Source organism: Tasmannia lanceolata, unplaced genomic scaffold, assembly GCF_043159265.1.
Source record: "Tasmannia lanceolata isolate RefF3 unplaced genomic scaffold, GAP_Taslan_0.1 ptg000024l, whole genome shotgun sequence".
In the NCBI taxonomy this organism is placed as follows: domain Eukaryota; kingdom Viridiplantae; phylum Streptophyta; class Magnoliopsida; order Canellales; family Winteraceae; genus Tasmannia; species Tasmannia lanceolata.
The window spans coordinates 9558182-9581483 of record NW_027518701.1 but is presented as its reverse complement, the minus strand read 5'-3'; positions in this window follow the sequence as shown (position 1 = coordinate 9581483).

The window sequence follows — 23302 nt, the reverse complement described above, 5'->3', positions numbered from 1 at the left end:
TCCGGACTCAACATCCAGCCGGACTCCGGACTGGATCTCCAACTTCCAGCCGGACTCCGGACTGGATCTCCGAACTCAACATCCAGCCGGACTCCGGACTGGATCTCCGAACTCAACATCCAGCCAGACTCCGGACTGGATTTCTGAACTTAATTTTCTGACTCACTCCCAGACAATGCCTACCCATTAAGAGAAACGATTGATCACACTTTCCCAAGTCCCTCAATGACTTAGAAAACTGGGGGGCAACTGATGGGGTGTGAAAACACCAGCCTCTCACAGGCCGCCACCTGTCCCAGAGTAGGTGAGCTGCAGCCTCTCGCAGGCCGCCACCTGTCCCAGAGTAGGTGAGCTACAGCCTCTCACAGGCCGCCACCTGTCTCAGAGTAGGTGAGCTGCAGCCTCTCACAGGCCGCCACCTGTCCAGGACACCTCACTAGATTTTCCCTATAAATAGAGGGTCAAAGCTCAGACCAATGGGTAATAAAAAATCCCTTCTCTCCCTAAAAACTCTTAGACATCTCCCCTTCACTCCTGCTCATACTGACTTGAGTGTCGAAGGGCCTGTCCGGAGTAAAACCCGGTCTGGTCTTCTGACCTCACTTGCCTTGTGCAAGACTCAGCCCTCATAGCAGGACTCGTTCTCGACCACCTCACTCCTCGTTCACTCCGGTCCCCCAGGACTCAACTCCCCTAGTCATCCAGCTCAGCTCTTACGTCACTGTCGTACCTGTTACCGATTTTAGGTCTAACATTTACCAACAATGTATAAACGAATAGACTTTAGGGACTGTTTGGATACGCGAATTTTAGAATCTTGGATTTCCTTAAAATTGTAGAGATTTCTAAAACATGAATCCCTCACTTAAAATCCAAGAAACGCTGTCAGGACAGCATACAACCCTCTTTTACATCATTTTCAAACTAAGACTTGGATTATAAAATCCGCGTATCCAGACTCTGTCAGGACAGCATACAACAGCTTGATCCAACCACCTGCACGGTGCTTCTTCAAGTGTGCAAATCTACGAAATAAAGTCACGGATAGGTTCCTCTTCAACATGTATCGCACTAAATATATGAAGCCAACCAGCGTTTTCTAGGAGTTCGGTACCACTTGAGTTGGAGCCAAAGGATATAGCGCAAACCGCTAAACAACAAAATTCAGATCGTCTGAAGCCGTTCAGGATATAGCGCAATCCGCTAAACGACAAAATTCAGATCGTCTGAAGTTGTCCAGGATATAGCGCAACCCGCTTAACGACAAAATTCAGATCATGTGAAGCCCTTCATGATATAACGCAATCCGCTCAATGACAAAATTCAGATCGTCTGAAGCCATTCAAGATATAGCGCAATCCGTTAAACGACAAAATTCAGATTGTCTTAAGCTATTCAGGATATAGAGCAATCCGCTAAACGACAAAAATCAGATTGTCTGAAGCTGTTCAAGATATAGCGCAGTCTCCTAAACGACAAAAATCAGATCGTCTAAAGCCGTTCCGAATATGACATACCTATGACAATCGTTTCATCGAGTCCCTCCAGATCGTCTGAGCTGTACTAAGTATTGGCTTTGAAAATCAGCTCGTCTAAACCTTCAGATCGTCCTGCCCGAACTGAGTATTGGCTTTGAAAATCAGCTCATCCAAACCTCCAGATCGTCCGAGCTGAACTGAGTATTGGCTTTGAAAATCAATTCATCCAAACCTCCAATTCGTCTTGCTTGAACTGATTATTGGCTTTGAAGATCAGTTTGTCCGAACCTCCAATTTGTCCGAGCCGAGCTGAGTATTAGCTTTGAAAATTAGTTCGTCCAAACCTCCGAATTGTCCTGCCCGAATTGAGTATTTGCTTTGAAGATCAGTTCGTCCAAACCTCTAGATCGTCCGGGCCGAACTAAGCATTGACTTTCAAAATCAGTTCGTCTAGACCTCTAGACCGTCCTAGCCAAACTGAATATTGGCCGTCAAAACATCCAGCTCATCTAGATTCTCAAATCAAATGAGGATGATATCATTCAAGGCCAGACTCAGTGAACCCACAATTGTTCCAATCCTCTGCGTCGCCTCTTATATAATGCTTCCCCAAGTCACCAAAATGACTAAAGGAATCAGGGAGCAACTGATGGGGTATAAAAAGAACCCTCCAATCGCCAATCGACAAGTGGCATTAAGGCAAAAGTGGGGTTATGCATCAAAGCTAGGGGTAAATAACTAAACATACTCCCAGGAGAAAACCCTTAAGTAAACTCTACTCGGTTACAGGTTGACACCTGTCCAAGGGTCGAAAGGTAATCTAATACCCACTATAAACAGCCTTCTTAAATTCAAAGGTAAGGGGCTAAAATTTACTATTCACAGCTTTACTTTCCTTATCTGGTACAGTTACTGACTTAAGTATAGGAGGACCTATCCAGAGTTCACACTCCAGATTGGACATCTGACAGGGCGCTACCTTTTGAAGGACACAGATTTATATTGAACCAGTCCTCATAGCACCTCCGACCAACCGTCATTCACTATCATCCTAGCATGATCAACTCTTCTTTGACTGCCACATCTTGTTGTAGATTTTGACCACTAAGGTGTTTTTTTTTTTCTTTGAAAATCTGGTACAATAAGTTGTTAATCCGTTGAAAATAGAGTATTTATATGGCGCCCCGATCGTCATGTCTCGTGTGGGATATTGCATCACAATAAGTTGTTAATCCGTATAATTTCTCTGAAAATATATATCTTGACATATTTACATTGTCACAGCATATCTACCGCACAGGCAAGGAAACACTGTTGGATATTGCATTACAAGATAACAGGGCACATAGAAGATTGATGCAACATACATGATTCCCTTTTCTTTCTATGTTTCTGGGGAGATAGGGCTAAAAATTATTAAAAGAAAAATGCAGAAAAAGGTTGACGAGATAATGCCAAAATAAAAATAAATAAGATACCCGATAGAAGATGGACACAGAAAGTACCCACATAGTGGTTCCTTGATGGCAATAATTTTCTTGGGCCTGGGAGCAACAACTTTTGCCATGTTTGGCTGCCAGGAAAATGTTTTCCAAGGAATTTTATTTTATTAACTCGTGAGATAGGACTTCGGAAGGTGGGAGATGAAGAGCCTTGAGATGTCCTAAGGGAAATGATACCAGCTTTTAATACTTGCACTAACCCTTCCTGTGTTTAACAATTGCACTAGCTCTTTCCTGTCTTTAATTATTTGTTTTTTCGAGAGATTTTTTAATAATTGCACTACTAAAACTTCCTGCCTTTAATTATTTAAAGAGCTGTCAAAGGCCATTTCCCAAAAATCTCACACAATCCAATTAAAAAAGAAAAGACAAGCTAGTTTGTGCAATTATTAAAACACAGTTGTGTTGATATCATTTCTCAAAATACATTGTAATTTGATTATAGTTTTTTCTTTCCTTGTTTTTCACCTTTTCATAACCCTCTCCTCACTCATGCCGTCGGGTAATTATTTTTTATGACAGCCAGACATGATATTATAATGTGAAAACTTAAAGAACAGAAAAGCAAAAATCCCGGCATATCAAAGGGTTATAATGACATCAGATTGTTAGGCACTAAAGCAAGCAAAAGTCTACGCTCAATGGGCTAAAATCAACTAATACAACAGTCAACACCCTCCTTAAAAATGGAGGGCTTTTTCGGTTCATATCTCGTTAAGCTTCGAAAATCTAAACAAAGTATATTAAGAGTCATCTATGCATTTACCAGCAATCAGTACTCCTCCATGCCATCTTGCAGTTTGCCGTTCAGTTTGCCCGAATGAAGGGCCATGAAACATTGGAAGAAATTCGCCATGGAGCTGTTGATATTTCTTCGTTCAAGGTATTTGTAAAGTTTTGCAATTGCTGGTCTAAATCCCTTCAAACAAAAGAAAAATGGTTACACCTTCAACTTATACCCAAAAAGCTCAATCTTTTATTTTAGCTAAGATTGTTAGCGTTACATGGAAATCGTTACTATTCTTTCTGTGCAGATTCAAACGACCCCCCGCCCCCCCAAGTAAAAAAAAAAGTAAAAAAAACTAAAAACAATTTTTTTCTGTGACATTGATATCTTAAAAGTTAAAATTCTTCTTTGCTAGACAGAACCCTGAAAACCCATTTGAATCACACTTGTTTAAGCCCAGTACCCATTTTTTTAGGGGATTTACTGGGCAATTTCTTTGCTGACTTTTGCATGCAGCTTGCTTTTCAGCAGGTTTTGTCTTATTCAATTACTTCATTTAAGGTGGCTGTTCACGCATGCAAGTTAGCCACGAAAATGCCTTCATCAAAATTCCTTACCAAATTGCTTGTTTTTTTATCTCCCCAAATTGAAGTTCCCAGTTTAGTGTCCACCTATGAAATAATAAAAAAGAGACATAACTTACGAAAATTTGCAGCTGAGTCCATCTACTGTGACTCCATCCACGGTGATACATGTAGAAGAGGCACACGTGCAATAGTATATAATAGTTTTTTCGTTTTCCTCAGTGATAGTGACAACCACAGAAAGATTCAGCTCACTCGAACTCTGGTTTTCTTCTTCTTTCTCCTGAACCTCAACTCGGATACGCTGATCCTAGTAACTATACTCCCCTTCAAATTTACATACCTACACAGAAAATAGGAGGAATCACAAGAAGCTCAAATTTTGACAACTTGGTCTATTTTTCGAGGTTAGTTAAAAGTTTGTTAGCTCTTTTAACTCAAAAGAAACAGTAAGGCATGGCAACACAAAAAGAGAACACACAATCCATAGTGTTTTGAGATATGATACTTCTGAATTTTTTTTATGGTGTGGGACCGTATAGTCCAGTATTTTTCAAAAAAGTACTGTATGGCCAACAAACCGTTTATTTCTTAGGAAAAACGTAAATAGCTTTTGCCCAAAATAATTTCCATAAGATGATCCTAGTCCAACTTGAGATGGGCCAAGGAGATGATATGGAATATCTAAAAAAACAGAAAAATAAAGGGAAATGATATCAGCTTTTAATAATTGCACTAACCCAACTTCTCTTTAATTATTTAAAGAGCTGCCAAAGGTCATTAAACTTCCCAAAAGTCTCAAACAAAGCAAACTAAAAAAAATTACAAGCTGAGTTTGTGCAATTATTAAAACATGGTTGTGATGATATCATTTGCCAAAATAAATTGTATTTTGATTACAGTTTTTTCCTTTCCTTGTTTTTCAACCATTTCTCACCCTATCTTCACTCATGCAAAAGAAAAATAAAATAAAATTCGTGACATCCAATCATGGCCTAAATGTTGATAATATATGGTGAGAACTTACAGAACAATAACAAAATCTCTCCAGATCAAGGGTTATGATGAAGATCGATAGCAAGGCCCAATAAATGAGTTGTTTGAATCATCAAATTGTTTTGGGACTAAAGCGAGCAACAGTCCATGTCCAATGGGCTAAAATCTACTAATTCTATTCAACAGTTAATACCTCCATTGAAAATGGAAGGCTTTTTCGGTTCATACAACGTTAAGGGCGTGTTTGAATCATCAAATTGTTTTGAGACTAAAGCAAGCAACAGTCAATGTCCAATGGGCTAAAATCTACTAATTCTATTCAACAGTCAATACCTCCATTGAAAATGGAAGGCTTTTTCGGTTCATACTATGCCAAGGGCGTGTTCGGCAGCCATTCTGTTACGGGATTCTCCACCTTTTTAGGTGTAGAGAATGATAAAAGTTGCCATGTATTAAACAAATCTTGTACGGCTAACCTATGTCACAAATATCTCCGATATTTTTAAGATTTCACGTTTTTATCGCAATATTTTGATAAAACGACAGAATCCCGAGCTAATCCCGGGATTTTAAAAATATAACGATATTTTCCTTTTTATCATAAAATATCCCAATGATATCACAGTATTATCCCAATATTTTAATGATTTTTTTTAATTTATACTTTTTTTCTTAAATTTAATATTTTTATATATTTTTTAAATAATTCTATTTTTATCTTGTTTTCCCGATATAAACCCCAAAAACCTAAAAAAAAAAGAAAATATTCCGATATTTTCTGATATTTTCCCTTGCCGAAAAATTCCCGAGAAGAAATTTGTGACATTGTGGCTAACTGACCAATTACAGTTAGTTTATAAATTTTGCATTCTTTTTAGACTAAAAAATAGGATTTTATGGAGCGAATAATAGTCATTTCCAAAGATTCTCATCTATCCGCTTCTCACCCATTTAATTAAGCGAGACGGAGAAGCCTTGCCGAGCATGCCCTAAGCTTTTATGGTAAAAACTAACCTAATTCACTTAAAATTTAACACATTTTCCTAAAGTTATCAAACATCCCAAAAGTCAACACTATTCTTTTTGTATGCGGATTGAAACTCGGGGTGCAACTCGGGTCGGGTGGTCGGGTGGTCGGGTTGTGTTTGAGTCAGGTTTAGGTTTGGGTTTGGGTTTGGGTTGAGCTGTTGGGTTGACCCGCCCCGCATCAAAACCTGACATTTTTTAATAAAAAAATATTATCAATTTTCTATTTTGTGTGTGGATTGAACACCCGAAAATTATTACCACTTTTCTATGACCTTGATATCTTAAATGTTAAAACTCTTCGTTGCTAGACCGAACCCTAAAAAGCATGGGGGTTTATTGGGATTGTGATGGTGAGAAATTATATGGTGTAAGGCCTTACAACAATAAGGACCTTTGTACGGTGGAGGTACCACCCTTGATACCTCTACCGTAATGTTGTAAGGCTTACACCATATAAAAACTGTGTTGGCAGCGGTGGTGTGGCCTTTTCTTATGAAATCCAGCTGTTTTTTGAGAGTTTTTTATAGGAAAAATTGTGAAAAAGGGTAGTCATTTCAAATTTATAAAAAAGGGGCTGTCAGGGTACGAAAATAGGCCTTTAGGACAAATATACCCCTTGCCTTTTCCCACCAACTTTATAAGCTCGTTTCCCTAATCTATTCGACCTACCACCTTCTCTTTTTCTTTCTTCTTCCCCAACCGACATCATACGTGAAAAACAACCATTGTTGGATACCTTGGTAGCTCATCCAACGTGAATAACAGCCATAGTCTTTTGGGAAAAAAACACCATTACTTGTTTCTTCTTGGTTGATAAACATCCAAGAATGGCCATTCTCCTCTACTTGAATAGGGTTTACATATTCTTTTCATGTTTTCATGTTTTCATGATTTCTTGGGTTTTCATGTTTTTCATGTTATTTGTGCGTTGTTTTCATGGTCTACCAGCCTCTTTGTTTGGATAGTACCATGTTTATCTTGACCTCTCTCTCTAACTCTCTCTCTCTCTAACTCTCTCTCTCTATCATTTCTCTCTCTCTCTCCGTGTGTATAGAGAGAAGCCTGATTGGACATCGTATGTATACTTGGACTCTTGGAACCATTAGTTAGGCTTCGGAACCACAATTTAGTAGTTCATCGGAGGTTAAATAGTGGTTTCATGACTGTAAATTATGGTTCCCAAGTGGTTGGTACATTGTAATACTACTTTACTGGTTGTGAAATGGATCATGACTGTATCATTAGTGTTTGGAACATATTGGAACCATTACGTAGGCCTTGGAACCACAATTTAGTGGTTTCGACAGGTTACATAGTGGTTCCAAGACTCAAAATTGTAGTTCTAAGAGTCCAACTACTGTTTGGTATATTATTACCGTATTTTAGTGGTTTTAAAAGTCATCATAGACATATCATTGGTGTTTAAAACCTATTGGAACCATTACTTAGGCCTCGGAAACACAATTTAGTGGTTCGAAGACATTTTTTACCGCTGAACATGTGGTTCCCTAGTGGTTCCGGGGTATAAAATGTGGTTCCGTAGTGGTTTTGAGGTATAAAATGTGGTTCCCTAGTGGTTCTGGGGTATAAAATGTGGTTCCTTAGTGATTCAGGGGTATAAAATGTTGTTCCCTAGTGGTTCCGGAGTATAAAATGTGGTTCCCTAGTGGTTCCGGGGTAAAAAATTTGGTTCCGTAGTGGTTCTTAGGTATAAAATGTGGTTCCCTAGTGGTTCCGGGGTATAAAATGTAGAAAATGTGGTTCCGTAGTGGTTACAGGGTAGAAAATGTGGTTCCCTAGTGCTTCCGGGCTATAAAATGTGATTCCCTAGTGGTTCCGAGGTATAAAATGTGGTTCCCTAGTGGTTCCGGGCTATAAATGGTGGTTCCCTAGTGGTTCCGGGGTATAAAATGTGGTTCCATAGTGGTTCCAGGGTATAAAATGTGGTTACCTAGTGGTTCCGTGGTAGAAAATGTGGTTCCCTAGTGGTTCAGGGGTGAAAATTGTGGTTCCCTAATGGTTTCGAACTATAAAATGTTGTTCCATAACAGTTCCGCGGTAGAAAATGTGGTTCCGTAGCGGTTTCGACTTATAAAATGTTGTTCCCTAGTGGTTCCAGGGTAGAAAATATGGTTCCCTAGTGGTTCCTCGGTATAAAATGTGGTTCCCTAGTAGTTCCGGGGTATAAAATGTGGTTCCTTAGGGGTTGCGAGGTATATAATGTTGTTCCCGAGTGGTTCTAGCATATAGAATGTGGTTCCGTAGTGGTTATGAGGTATAAAATGTGGTTCCCTAGTGGTTCCGGGGTATAAATTTTTTTTTCGTAGTGGTTCCGGGGTAGAAAATGTGGTTCCCTAGTGGTTCCGGGGTCAAAATTGTGGTTCCCTAATGGTTCTGAGTTATAAAATGTGGTTCCCTAATGGTTCCTTGGTAGAAAATGTGGTTCCGTAGTGGTTTGGACTTATAAAATGTGGTTCCCTAGTGGTTCCGGGATAAAAAATGTGGTTCCGTAGTGGTTCCGAGGTATAAAATGTGGTTCCTAATGGTTCCGGCGTTGAAAATGTGGTTCCCTAGTGGTTCCGAGCTATAAAATGTGGTTCCCTAGTGGTTCCGGGGTATAAAATGTGGTTCCCTAGTAGTTCCGAGGTATAGAATGTTGTTCCCGAGTGGTTCCGGTGTATAGAATGTGGTTTCGAAGTGGTTCCGAGGTATAAAATGTGATTCCCTAGTGGTTCCGGGGTATAAAATTTTGTTCCGTAGTGGTTCCGGGGTAGAAAATGTGGTTCCCTAGTAGTTCCGGGGTATAAAATGTGGTTCCCTAGTGGTTCCTGGGTATAAAATGTGGTTCCCTAGTGGTTCCGAGGTATATAATGTTGTTCCCGAGTGGTTTCGGTGTATAGAATGTGGTTCCGTAGTTGTTCCGAAGTATAAAATGTGGTTCCGTAGTGGTTCCGGGGTATAAAATTTTGTTCCGTAGTGGTTCCGGGGTAGAAAATGTGGTTCCGTAGTGGTTCCGGGGTCAAAATTGTGGTTCCTTAATGGTTCCGAGCTATAAAATGTGGTTCCCTAACGGTTCCTTGGTAGAAAATGTGGTTCCGTAGTGGTTTAGACTTATAAAATGTGGTTTCCTAGTGGTTCCGGGATAAAAAATGTAGTTCCCTAGTGGTTCCGAGGTATCAAATGCGGTTCCCTAGTGGTTCCGGGGTTGAAAATGTGGTTCCCTAGTGGTTCCGGGGTGGAAATTATGGTTCCCTAGTGGTTCCGAGCTATAAAATGTGGTTCCCTAGTGGTTCCGGGGTATAAAATGTGGTTCCTTAGTTCTTCTGGGGTATAAAATGTGATTCCGTAGTGATTCCGGGGCGTAAATGGGGTTCTCTAGTGGTTCCGAGGTATAAATGGTGGTTCCATAGTGGTTCCGGGGTATAGAATTTGGTTCCGTAGTGGTTCCGGGGTATAAAATGTGGTTCCCTAGTGGTTTCTACTTATAAAATGTGGTTCCCTAGTGGTTCCGGGGTAGAAAATATGGTTCCCTAGTGGTTCTGAGGTATAAAATGTGGTTCTCTAGTGGTTCCGGGGTATAAAATGTGGTTCCTTAGTGGTTCCGAGGTATAGAATGTTGTTCCCGAGTGGTTCCGGTGTATAGAATGTGGTTCCGTAGTGGTTCCGAGGTATAAAATGTGGTTCCCTAGTGGTTCCGGGGTATAAAATTTTGTTCCGTAGTCGTTCCGGGGTAGAAAATGTGGTTCCGTAGTGGTTCCGGGGTCAAAATTGTGGTTTCCTAATGGTTCCGAGCTATAAAATGTGGTTCCCTAATGGTTCCTTGGTAGAAAATGTGGTTCAGTAGTGGTTTGGACTTATAAAATGTTGTTCCGTAGTGGTTCCGGGATAAAAAAATGTGGTTCAAAGTGGTTCCGAGGTATCAAATGTGGTTCCCTAATGGTTCCGGTGTTGAAAATGTGGTTCTCTAGTAGTTCCGGGGTGAAAATTATGGTTCCCTAGTGGTTCCGAGCTATAAAATGTGGTTCCCTAGTGGTTCCGGGGTATAAAATGTGGTTCCCTAGTGGTTCCGAGGTATAGAATGTTGTTCCCGAGTGGTTCCGGTGTATAGAATGTGGTTTCGTAGTGGTTCCGAGGTATAAAATGTGGTTCCCTAGTGGTTCCGGGGTATAAAATTTTGTTCCGTAGTGGTTCCGGGGTAGAAAATGTGGTTCCCTAGTGGTTCCGGGGTATAAAATGTGGTTCCCTAGTGGTTCTGAGGTATAAAATGTGGTTCCAAGAGTGTAAATAGTGCTTCCAATAGTTTAAATATGGTTCTAAGAGTGTAAATGGGGGTTCATGCTTTGTAAAAGTGGTGTAATACACTGGGAACCATAATTTAGTAGTTCGAAGAGTGTAAGTAGTGGTTCCAAGAGTGTAAATTATGGTTCCAAGAGTGTAAATAGACTTTCATGCACTTTATAAGTGCTTCCAAGAGTGTAAATTATGGTTCGAAGAGAGTAAATAGGGGTTCATGCTTTGTAAAAGTGGTTTAATACATTGGGAACCATTATTTAGACCTTCGAACCACAACTTAGTGGTTCCAAGAGTGTAAGTAGTGGTTCTGTAAGCCCAAGGGTCTACTCTCCTATCTTGTTTTGATGATTCTAAACATAATTGATTGTGTTATTGAATACTAATCAATTTGCCTTGAAGTGTTGTGCTTAAGATATGATTGATCATTGAAGAAACCAACACACTACATGGTCATGCTTGAAGACGTACCAACACAAGAGTCAAAGGAGCTAAGTGGAGCTCACATTATCTCTCAAGCAAGCATACACAAGATGGAAGATCAATTGAAGACCAAGACTAAAGAGAAGTTGAAGGTTACATAGGTATCATTGTACATCCTTTCTCTTTAGATTTCCAAGTCAAGGCAAAGTGTTTTTAAAAGAGTTTTTCAAACACACATAAGAACTTAAAATGGTTTAGTGAATGATTATGTGGTGGACCAACATGTTGGGACCCTCATAAATATTCCAAAATTATCATAAGAGTTGAGTTCTAAAAAGCCAAAAATCAAACAAGCAATAAAAATATAAAAACTGCTGATTTTTAGGCTTCTCGGAACTCCGAGAGTTCCCTCGAAACTCCGAGAAATGGTCCAGTAGCTTCTAGCCATTTTCTCGGAACTCTAAGAAATTGTCCAGTAGGAAATTTCCATATTCTGGCCGTTCGCTCGGAACTCCGAGAATGGTTCTCGGAACTCCGAGAACCTCGCGACAGACCAAAATAAAGCCGTTGGGATTTGAATTAATTTTTGATTTTTGATATCCACACCCCCAAACGGTCATATTTTGATGAGGGACTATATATACAACATCAAGAGGATTATTTCCTCTCTCTTGAACAATTGAAAAACCCTCTTAAGCATTCAAGCAAACTTGCAACCCTTTCAAGCTTAAGATTTTGTTTTTCCCAAACTTGCCTTGCACTTGCAAATCTATAAAATTTGGATTTAGAGCTTTCACTTGCAACCATCATTGAAGAGCAATCAAGGGACTACAAAGAGCATCAAGCTTTCAAGAAGAAGCCAAGCTACTTATCTTCCATTTCTTGTAAGGAGAGTCATTGTAAAGGTGTAAGGGCATCCTTATTTAATATCCCTTGGAAGTGTAACCGCCTCGGAGCCGGGCATCGTGGAGGTCTCGCAATAGTGGAAAACCTTAAGGACGATCTTAAGAAGAGTGGAGTACGGCTTTGCCCGAACCACTATATATCGGTGTGTTCTTTCCTCTTCTTGCACTTTCATTCTTGTCATTTGGTTTGGTATTTCATTTGTTTCTAATCTTACTTGATCTAACCAAAAATCAAATCTAGAGAAGAAAACTCAAATTAGGGTCACTAATTAAATTTGCAAAAGGCCTAATTTAGTGTTAAAATCAATTCACCCCCCTCTTGTTAATTTCAATTGGTATCAGAGCCTCGTCTCTAATTTATTTTTAAACCCTAACCGGTCTAGAGTAAAGATTCTAAAAAATGGCAAACTACCCTCAACACCATGAATGTTACTCAAACACTAGGCCACCCTACTTTGATGGAACAAACTATGGATTTTGGAAAACCAAAATGAAAATCTTTTTAACCCAAGATTACCAAATGTGGAGAGCCATTAATAATGAATATATATTACCCACTAGAAATCTAAATGATAGGACCGAAGCCGAACAACAAGCCTCAAACTACAATGTCAAAGCCATGAATTCCTTAATTTGTGCTTTGTCTCCCGGAGAATTCAATAGAGTGTCAAACTTGAATTCGGAGAAGGAAATTTGGGACACCTTAGAAGTCACCCATGAGGGAACCAACCAAGTCAAAGAATCTAAAATGAATCACTTATTTAGGCAATATGAACTCTTTCAAATGACACCCGATGAAACCATTGCCGACATGTATACTAGATTCACAAACCTTGTAAATGGATTAAGGGGATTTGGAAAGCAATTTTCAAATAGAGATTTAGTGACCAAAATCCTTAGATCCCTACCTTTGTCATGGGAATCCAAAACCTCCGCAATCACCGAAGCCAAGGACATGAATACATTGAACCTAGATGAACTAATAGGGTCCTTGATAACCCATGAGATGATTTTCAAAACAAAAGCACCGAAATTGAAACTAAAATTGAAAAAGGAAAAGGAGTTGCTTTTGCTTGCAATGTAGGTGAAAATGAAGATGCAAAGGAAGGCATCGAAGATGAAGTTGCCCTCCTAACAAGAAGGATCAAGTTCTTACAAAGGAACATGGGAGGCATGAGAAATAGAAGGACCAATCCTCCATTCAAGAAGAAAGAAGAGCTCGGTGACGGATCGTCTCAACCCCGATGCTATGGATGCAAGAAGCTTGGATACATTCGCCCGGGTTGTCCACTCAACAATGAGCCTTCTTCAAATAATCGCTTCAAGAGAAGAGACGGCAAGAAAGGAATGACCGCCACATGGGATGAGGAAATTGAAAGCGAAGACGAACAAAATAATGGCGAAGATTGCTTGATTGCAAAAAACGTTTACTTCATGGCCTCAACAAACGACAATCAAGAGGTAAATACTTTAAATGATGTCATTATTTTAAAAGAAGTTCTTGATTCATTACAAAGTGCACATGATGAACTTGAAATAGAACTTGATAAAAATGCATCACTTGAAAATTCTCTCTCTAACATGACAAAAGAATTTGGTTGGTTAAAGAAAGACCATGAATTTTTAGAGGATGAAAATGAAAAATACAAAGTTGAAATTCATGATTTAAATGCTTCTATCAAAATCTTAAATGAAAATCGTCAAGAACTTTCTATTGAAAATAACAAGCTAAAGCATGAAAATAGTAAACTATCTTTTGAATATGATGAACTAAAGAAACTATTTGAAAAATTTGAACATAGTTCATTGAAATTGGATAGGCTTGTTAACATTCAAAGAATGCCACATGATAAAAGTGGATTTGGACATAAATGGAATACTACAATATCCAACTATAAAAACAAACTTTTAAAGGCTTCTTCTAGTACTACCAAAACTTGCTTTTATTGTGGTTTAGAAGGTCATTATAAAGTTACTTGCATGCATGCTAAACAAGATAAAATCAAATTGAAATAGTCAAGAGGGGGGGTGAATTGAATTTAACTCAATATTAGGCCTTTTGAAAATTACCTATAAACCCTAATTGGAATTTTTCTTCACTTAATTAAATATTTGGTTAGTGCAAATATAATTGAAAGAACAAAGTGAAATGCCAAGCCAAACAATAATGGAAATGCAAGAGTGAGAAATGACACACCGATATATAGTGGTTCGGCCAACGGCCTACTCCACTCTACTCAAGGTCGCACTTGAGGGATTCCACTATTGGAGACCTCCACGATGCCCGGCTCCGAGGCGGTTACAATTCCAAGGGATATTAAACAAGGATGCCCTTACACCTTTACAAAGACTCTCCTTCTCCGCCGAGTTCTAAGCGGTTGCTCTCTAGGGAATTAAAAACGGAATGCCCTAGCCACCTATACAAGATATGAAGATTGAGTAGCTTGGCTTCTTCTTGAAAGCTTGATGCTCTTTGTAGATCCTTGATTGCTCTTCAATGATGGTTGCAAGTGAAAGCTCTAGAAGCCCAACTCAAATAGATTTGCAAGTTGCAAGGCAAGTTTTGGGGAAAAACAAAATCTCAAGCAATAATAGGTTGCAAGTTTTCTTTGATGCTCAAGGATGTTTTCAAATGATCAAGAGAGTGAGAAAAACTTCTCTACATATTGTATTTATAGCCTCTCCAAAGAATATGACCGTTTGGGGGTGGAAATATCAAAATACAAGAATTAATTCAAATCCCAACGGCTATATTCTGAGCTGTCGCAGGGTTCTCGGAGTTCCGAGAATCATTCTCGGAGTTCCGAGAAATATTCTCGGAGTTCCGAGACAACGGCCAGAAGAAATAAAATTTCTACTGGACCATTTCTCGGAGTTCCGAGAAATTTTCTCGGAGTTCCGAGAAAATGTCCAGACGCTACTGGACCTTTTCTCGAAGTTCCGAGGGAACTCTCGGAGTTCCGAGCTCGGAGCTTCGAGAAAAAATCTCGGAGTTCCGAGAAGCCTAAAAATCCGCAGTTTTTTATTTTTATTGCTTGTTTGATTTTTAGCTTTTGGAACTCAACTCCTATGGTTATTTTGGAATGTTTATGAGAGTCCCAACATGTTGGTCCACCACATAACCATTCACTAATCCATTTTAAGTTCTTAAGTGTTCTTTGAAAAAACAAATTGAAAACACTTTGAAAACGTTTTGCCTTGACTTGAAAATCTACAGAGAAATGATGTACAATGATACCTATGCAATCTTCGATCCTTCTTTAGCTTTGGTCTTCAAATGATCTTCCATCTTTGGATGCTTGCTTGAGTGATGATGTGAGCTACACTTAGCTCCTTTGGCTCTTGTTTGGTACACCTTTAAGCATGACCAAATTGAGTGTTGGTTTCTTCAACGATCAATCCTATCTTAAACACAACACTTCAAAGCAAATTGATTAGTATTCAAAAACACAATCAATTATGTTTAGAATCATCAAAACAAGATAGGAGAGTAGACCCTTGGGCTTACACAAATTGAACTCTAAAGTGAAAATAAATGAACATAGCAAGATTAGGAAGATTTTGGTACCTAAAGGATCTCACTTGCCTATTCATATGTAGGTATGCCTTAAAAGCCATAACAAGAAGAACACATGGTACCTTGATAGTGGATGCTCTAGACACATGACCGGAGACCTCACTTAATTTGCATCCCTATCACTCAAGGATGGTGGAGAAGTTACTTTTGGAGATGACAAGAAAGGAAAAGTCAAAGGAGAAGGCACCATAGGTAACTCTACCTCTTCCATACATGATGTGCTTTATGTTGATGGCTTATCCCATAATCTTATTACCATTAGTCAATTATGTGATAATAGTTTTGAAGTAGTCTTCAACCCCGACAAATGCATTATTAAAAATAAGATAGATGGAAAAGTGAAATTCATAGGTTCTAGAGACAATAACATTTACACTATTGGACTAGATGATCTTAGACTCCAAAATGTGACTTGTCTTAATGCCATTAGTGAAGACTCTTGGTTGTGGCATAGGAGGTTGGGTCATGCCGGAATGGATCTCATTTCGACCCTCTCATCAAGAGAAATTGTTAGAGGATTGCCTAAGTTCAAATACACCAAAGATCACATTTGTAGAACTTGTCAATTAGGAAAACAATTAAAAAGCTCATTTGCCCCTAAAAATATGATTTCAACCACCTACCCCTTGCAACTACTTCATATAGATCTTTTTGGACCAATGAAACTAGTAGCCTAGGTGGAAAGAGGTACGTGTTTGTAGTTGTGGATGACTACTCACGATTTACATGGGTCATATTTTTAGCACATAAAGATGAAATCTATGAAAATTTCCTTAAATTGTGTAATCAAATACAAAATGAAAAGGGTATTGCCATATCTTACATTACAAGTGACCATGGGACGGAATTTGAAAATATACATTTTGACACGTCCTGTAATGAACATGGCATCAAACACAATTTTTCGGCACCTAGGACACCTCAACAAAATGGGGTTGTAGAAAGAAAGAACCGAACCCTCCAAGAAATGGCTAGAACTATGTTGCATGAAAATGATCTCCCTAGATACTTTTGGGCGTATGCGGTTAGCACCGCTTGCTATATCATAAATATGGTATATATAAGGCCAATTTATAAGAAAACACCTTATGAGCTTTGGAAAAACTTGAAACCAAATATAAGCTATTTTATAGTATTTGGATGTAAATGCTTCATCTTAAACATTAAAGATAATTTGCACAAATTTGATAAGAAGTCGGATGATGGCATATTCTTAGGGTATTCTTCACATAGCAAGGCATATAGAGTATTTAATAGAAGAACCCTAGTTGTAGAAGAATCCATGCATGTGATATTTGATGAGAGAGAGCCAACACCTCAAGAAATGCCACATGATGAGGATGAACCTATTGAACATCTCTTACCTAAGACAAATGTTCCTCCCCATGCATCTACAAGTGATACATTGCCTAGTGAGGAAGGAGAAAATGAAAATGATGACTCATTGCCTAGGGATAGGAGAATATTGGTAGATCATCATGAATCCCAAATCTTGGGTGATGCCACATCGCCGGTAAGAACTAGATCATACTATCGTAGTGTGAGCAATAATTTGGCGTTCCTATCCAAATTAGAGCCTAAGTCCATCAAAGAAGCCGAAAAGGATGAATATTGGTTGATAGCTATGCAAGAAGAATTGAGTCAATTCGAAAGGAACAAGGTGTGGAGGCTAGTGCCTAGACCTAGTGATCATCCAGTCATTGGCACGAGATGGGTGTATAGAAACAAATTGGATGAAAATGGAATTATCACTAGAAATAAAGCTAGGCTTGTAGCCCAAGGGTACAATCAGGAGGAGGGAATAGACTATGATGAGACTTTTGCTCCTGTTGCCCGTATGGAAGCTATTAGGATACTCTTGGCATATGCATCTCATAAAGGATTTAAACTATATCAAATGGATGTCAAAAGTGCCTTCCTAAATGGCTATATCCAAGATGAGGTGTATGTTGAGCAACCTCCAGGTTTTGAGGACAACAAACATCGAAATCATATCTTCAGGCTCGATAAAGCTTTATATGGATTAAAGCAAGCTCCTAGAGCTTGGAATGAGAGGCTTTGCACTTTCCTAGTGGAAAAAGGATTTGAGATGGGAAAGGTGGACAAAACATTATTTATCAAAAGAGAAAATCAAGATATCCTCCTTGTCCACATTTATGTGGATGACACCATCTGTGGCTCAACTAATAAAAAAATGTGTGATGAATTTGCAACTCTAATGAAAAATGAATTTGAAATGAGCATGATGGGAGAGTTAACCTACTAGGACTCCAAATTAAACAATACCAAAATGGGATATTTATAAATCAAGAAAAATATAAAAGGGAGTTACTAAAGAAGTATGGCATGGATAGCAGTAAGACATCAAGAATTCCCATGAGTACAACTGCTAAGCTAGAAAAAGATGAATTTGGCAAATCTATAGATCAAAAGATGTATAGGGGTATGATAGGTAGCTTACTCTATTTGACAGCCAGTAGACCAGACATTATGTTTTCTGTCTGTCTCTGTGCTCGATTTCAATCGGATCCAAAAGAGTCTCACCTATCGACAGTCAAGAAGATCTTCAAATACTTAAGAGGAACCCAAAGTCTAGGACTATGGTATGAAAGATCATCTGCCTTCACTCTCATTGGATATTCAGATGCAGACTTTGCTGGATGTAGAGTGGATAGGAAAAGCACTAGTGGGACTTGTCAATTCTTGGGAAAATCACTTGTTTCATGGTTTAGCAAGAAACAAAATTCAGTAGCTCTTTCCACAACAGAAGCTGAATATGTGGCAGCTGGAGCTTGCTGTGCACAAGTCCTGTGGATGAAAAGCACATTGATGGACTATGCAATTAAAATGGAAAATATTCTCATCCAATGTGACAATACTAGTGCTATAAGCCTAACAAAGAACCCCATACAACACTCTAGAACAAAACATATTGAGATTAGACACCACTTCATTAGAGATCACTCACAAAAAGGGGATATTTGCTTAAAATATATCAATACTGAGGATCAATTGACGGATATCTTTACAAAACCCCTTAGTGATGATAGAATTGGTTTTATCCGAAGTGCCTTAAACATTTGGAGTGCGGATCAAGTCAAAGAAATTGCCAAATAAATACTTTGTGCCTTTCATCAGCTTATCTATATAGTATTTATATATATCATCTTGGATTGGTAGTATCTGCATGAATGAGATGTCAAATATTAATCTTAAAAATCACTCAATTGATATTCTTAGCCTTCTTAGATTTCTAAGTTGGAGAGGTATCTTCACTTTAATTAAAAATACCTAACAATTTAACTTATGTCAACATCTCGATCATGAACATGTATATGTGCATTACTTAGTTAAATATATTTATACCATAAGCATTGATTTATGGAGAGTACCTAACTCAATCTTCAATTACTCCAAAATTGCTATACATTTTAGTTCACCCTTTCTGTCGATGACAAAAGGGGGAGAAGTTTGAAATTGATTATCTATTCAATTGCCTATATGCACCATATGCTTTTAATTGTTATAATTTATCTATGTGCATATATTGAGGGGGAGTTTCAGCATTCACTTGCCTACTATGTCACTCCACACACACACACACACCTCATAATCAATTTTGTTTGTCATCATCAAAAAGGGGGAGATTGTAAGCCCAAGGGTCTACTATCCTATCTTGTTTTGATGATTCTAAACATAATTGATTGTGTTATTGAATACTAATCAATTTGCCTTGAAGTGTTGTGCTTAAGATATGATTGATCATTGAAGAAACCAACACACTACATGGTCATGCTTGAAGACGTACCAACACAAGAGTCAAAGGAGCTAAGTGGAGCTCACATTATCTCTCAAGCAAGCATACACAAGATGGAAGATCAATTGAAGACCAAGACTAAAGAGAAGTTGAAGGTTACATAGGTATCATTGTACATCCTTTCTCTTTAGATTTCCAAGTCAAGGCAAAGTGTTTTTAAAAGAGTTTTTCAAACACACATAAGAACTTAAAATGGTTTAGTGAATGATTATGTGGTGGACCAACATGTTGGGACCCTCATAAACATTCCAAAATTATCATAAGAGTTGAGTTCCAAAAAACCAAAAATCAAACAAGCAATAAAAATATAAAAACTGCTGATTTTTAGGCTTCTCGGAACTCCGAGAGTTCCCTTGAAACTCCGAGAAATGGTCCAGTAGCTTCTAGCCATTTTCTCGGAACTCTAAGAAATTGTCCAGTAGGAAATTCCATATTCTGGCCATTCGCCGAGAATGGTTCTCGGAACTCCGAGAATGGTTCCGGTTCTCGCGACAGACCAAAATATAGCCGTTGGGATTTGAATTAATTTTTGATTTTTGATATCCACACCCCCAAACGGTCATATTTTGATGAGGGACTATATATACAACATCAAGAGGATTATTTCATCTCTCTTGAACAATTGAAAAACCCTCTTAAGCATTCAAGCAAACTTGCAACCCTTTCAAGCTTAAGATTTTGTTTTTCCCAAACTTGCCTTGCACTTGCAAATCTATAAAGTTTGGATTTAGAGCTTTCACTTACAACCATCATTGAAGAGCAATCAAGGGACTACAAAGAGCATCAAGTTTTCAAGAAGAAGCCAAGCTACTTATCTTCCATTTCTTGTAAAGGTGTAAGGGCATCCTATCTCAATTCCCTAGAGAGCAAGTGCTTAGAACTCGGCGGAGAAGGAGAGTCATTGTAAAGGTGTAAGGGCATCCTTATTTAATATCCCTTAGAAGTGTAACCGCCTCGGAGCCGGGCATCGTGGAGGTCTCGCAATAGTGGAAAACCTTAAGGACGATCTTAAGAAGAGTGGAGTACGGCTTTGCCCGAACCACTATATATCGGTGTGTTCTTTCCTCTTCTTGCACTTTCATTCTTGTCATTTGGTTTGGTATTTCATTTGTTTCTAATCTTACTTGATCTAACCAAAAATCTAATCTAGAGAAGAAAACTCAAATTAGGGTCACTAATTAAATTTGCAAAAGGCCTAATTTAGTGTTAAAATCAATTCACCCCCCCTCTTATTAATTTCAGGTTCCAAGAGTGTAAGTAGACTTTCATGCACTTTATAAGTGATCATGAGTGTATTGATAGTGATTAAGGTACTCATACTCAGTATGTATATGATCGGACCATTATGAACACCTTCGAACCATAATTCAGTGGTTCCAAAAGTGTAATAGTATCGTTTTGGTCCAAAAGTGGTCATAAGTGTACTAATAATGGTTCTTATCGAAATAGGGTGTGCAAAAATAGTGGAAAAAAGGGCTTCTTTTATGTTACAGGTTGATGGGTACTTGAAGGATGAAGTATCATTCCAATATATTGGCGGGACAAAAATGTGTTTAACTGTGAATCGCCATATAAATTTTTTGGAATTTCAGTCTCTAATTCACTAAAGGATTGGGACCACAGGAATCAGCGTGTCATTATCTATAAAATGTCGATATGTCATGGATCCATATCAAATCGTGTTATACGACATTCGAAATGATGATGAGCTAGGTATGGAGATGATGCTTTTTAAGAATAGCCTCTTTAATTCTATCAGCCTGTACATAACTAAAGAGTACAGAGTTGGAGAAATTATATCTGCACCCATTCCCATGAAGAGGTAAAATATTAACTCAGCTGGACTTTGGCATTCTTTAAATTCTCATTCCATTAGAATATTATCTCATGTGGAAATTTTCATTGCTCAGAAATGTAGTTGATATAAATGAACATTATGAAGCTTCTACTCCAATCGAACCTGCTTTGAGTCCCAAAAATAATTCCGTTCGTGCAGTGTCAGCAACATCTATTCCATTTGAAGCTCCCAGCAAACGAATACGACATGGCGAAGGACATACCAACCATATGTACTATCCGTGTATGAAATTGTGATTCCATTGATGAAATTGTCATTCCATTATTGTTAGTCTAATGTTGATCGGGTCGGCAGATATTTAGTGGACTTGGATGAAGATTATGAGGATCCAATTTTATTGAGACAGAGAAAGATACAACTGAACATAAGACCACTTCCATGTAATAAATTATAGAAATTATATTTAGTTGGGAGTTTATATTTTTGTCTCATTGAATTTCATTCTAACCTAGTTCTTACCATACAGGCACGATGCACGGTTCAGTAGGGATTTTCATAGTGATATGCATGTTAATGATGCCATTTGTGAGGATGGTGATGAGGACTTTGATGAGGACAATGAGGACTTTGATGAGGACGATGACAACCAAGGTGTTGAGCAGGATGGTGTAGATGATCAGGATAGTGTACATAACATTATCAGAGACCAGGATGGTGTACATAACATTATCGGCGACCCTTTCGGTAATACGTATACAAGGGAGCCGATGGAAGTAGATGAAATGGTTGTGGATGAATTAAATGTGGGAAAAATAGGACTTGAGGAGTTGAAGGTGGGGAGAATCTTCCCGAATTTAAATGTATTTAAGAACAAAGTTAGAGAGTATGCAATTGATAGGCGTTTTGTATTCGTCCCAGTAGACTCAAGACCTACAAAGTATGCTGTTAGATGCAAGAATGGAAGTTGTCCTTTCAGAATCAGTGGGACAAATTACCTGGATTGTGTTAGGGTGAACAGGTTTGTGCCAGAGCATACATGCTCAAGTACTAGGAGTGGTAATGATCATCCCCTTGCCACAGCATTTTGGGCAGCTGAAACTTGCCTAGGGTTATTTCCCCGTCCAGGAGACGTGACACCTAGTTTGATAAGAGCATATGTCAAGGATAAGTGGAGTATAACCTTAAGCTATACGAAGGCTTTCAATGCGAAGGTCATTATACACGAAATTATGTGTGGAAATGCGGAGGCTTCTTACCGCATCCTTCTTGCATATGCTCAGAAGATGGAGATATGTAATCCTGGCACCATTATGCGTGTATACCGAACTCGGCAGCTATGGGGTAGTGGAGATGACACATTTGGTCGTTTATTTTGGTCATTCGGCCCCAGCATCCGTGCGTTCAGTCGAACAGTTAGACCCCTGATACTAATTGATGGGACACATTTGCGAGGGAAATATAAAGGAATCTTATTGGCTGCGACAACTCTAGATGGTGATGGTGGATTATTTCCGTTAGCTTTTGCTGTGGTTGAGAACGAGAACTTTGACAGTTGGCTATGGTTTCTTCTTTTACTCCGCCAGAGGGTGATGCCAGTAGACAAAAACAACAATGAATTTACGATTTCCTCCAATCGGATGAAGGGTCTGCTTAGAGCTGTTGCTGAAGCATTACCGGGATCATACCATAGCTATTATATTCGTCACCCAATGCCAATCTGTTGAAGACTTTTAAGAGTCTAAAACTTTGTAAACTATTTTCGTAGCGGCATATGCCTTAAGGGAGAGTGACTATAAGGAGGCGATGGAACTCATAAAAGCAAAGAATGAAAAAGCAAAGAAATGGATATCTGAGATTCCTAAAGAAAATTGGGCTAATGTACATTTTAAAGGGGCCAGGTGGAATGTGCTCACCACTAATGCAGCAGAGTGCTTCAACAACGTATTGAAGGATGCAAGGGAGTTGCCGATTGCTGCTCTAGTCTATCACACTAGATGGAAAGTACAAGACTTCTTCCAGTTTTGCCGGAAAGCTGGGCTACATGGAAAACGCATTTAACTCATAAAGCAGAAAAGTGGTTGGACAGATCATGTTCGTTTGGCAGTAAGTTTCTACCCCGCACGTGTTGTTGGAATGAATATGAAGTGCTCTCATCCACTCATACGGATAGTGTGGA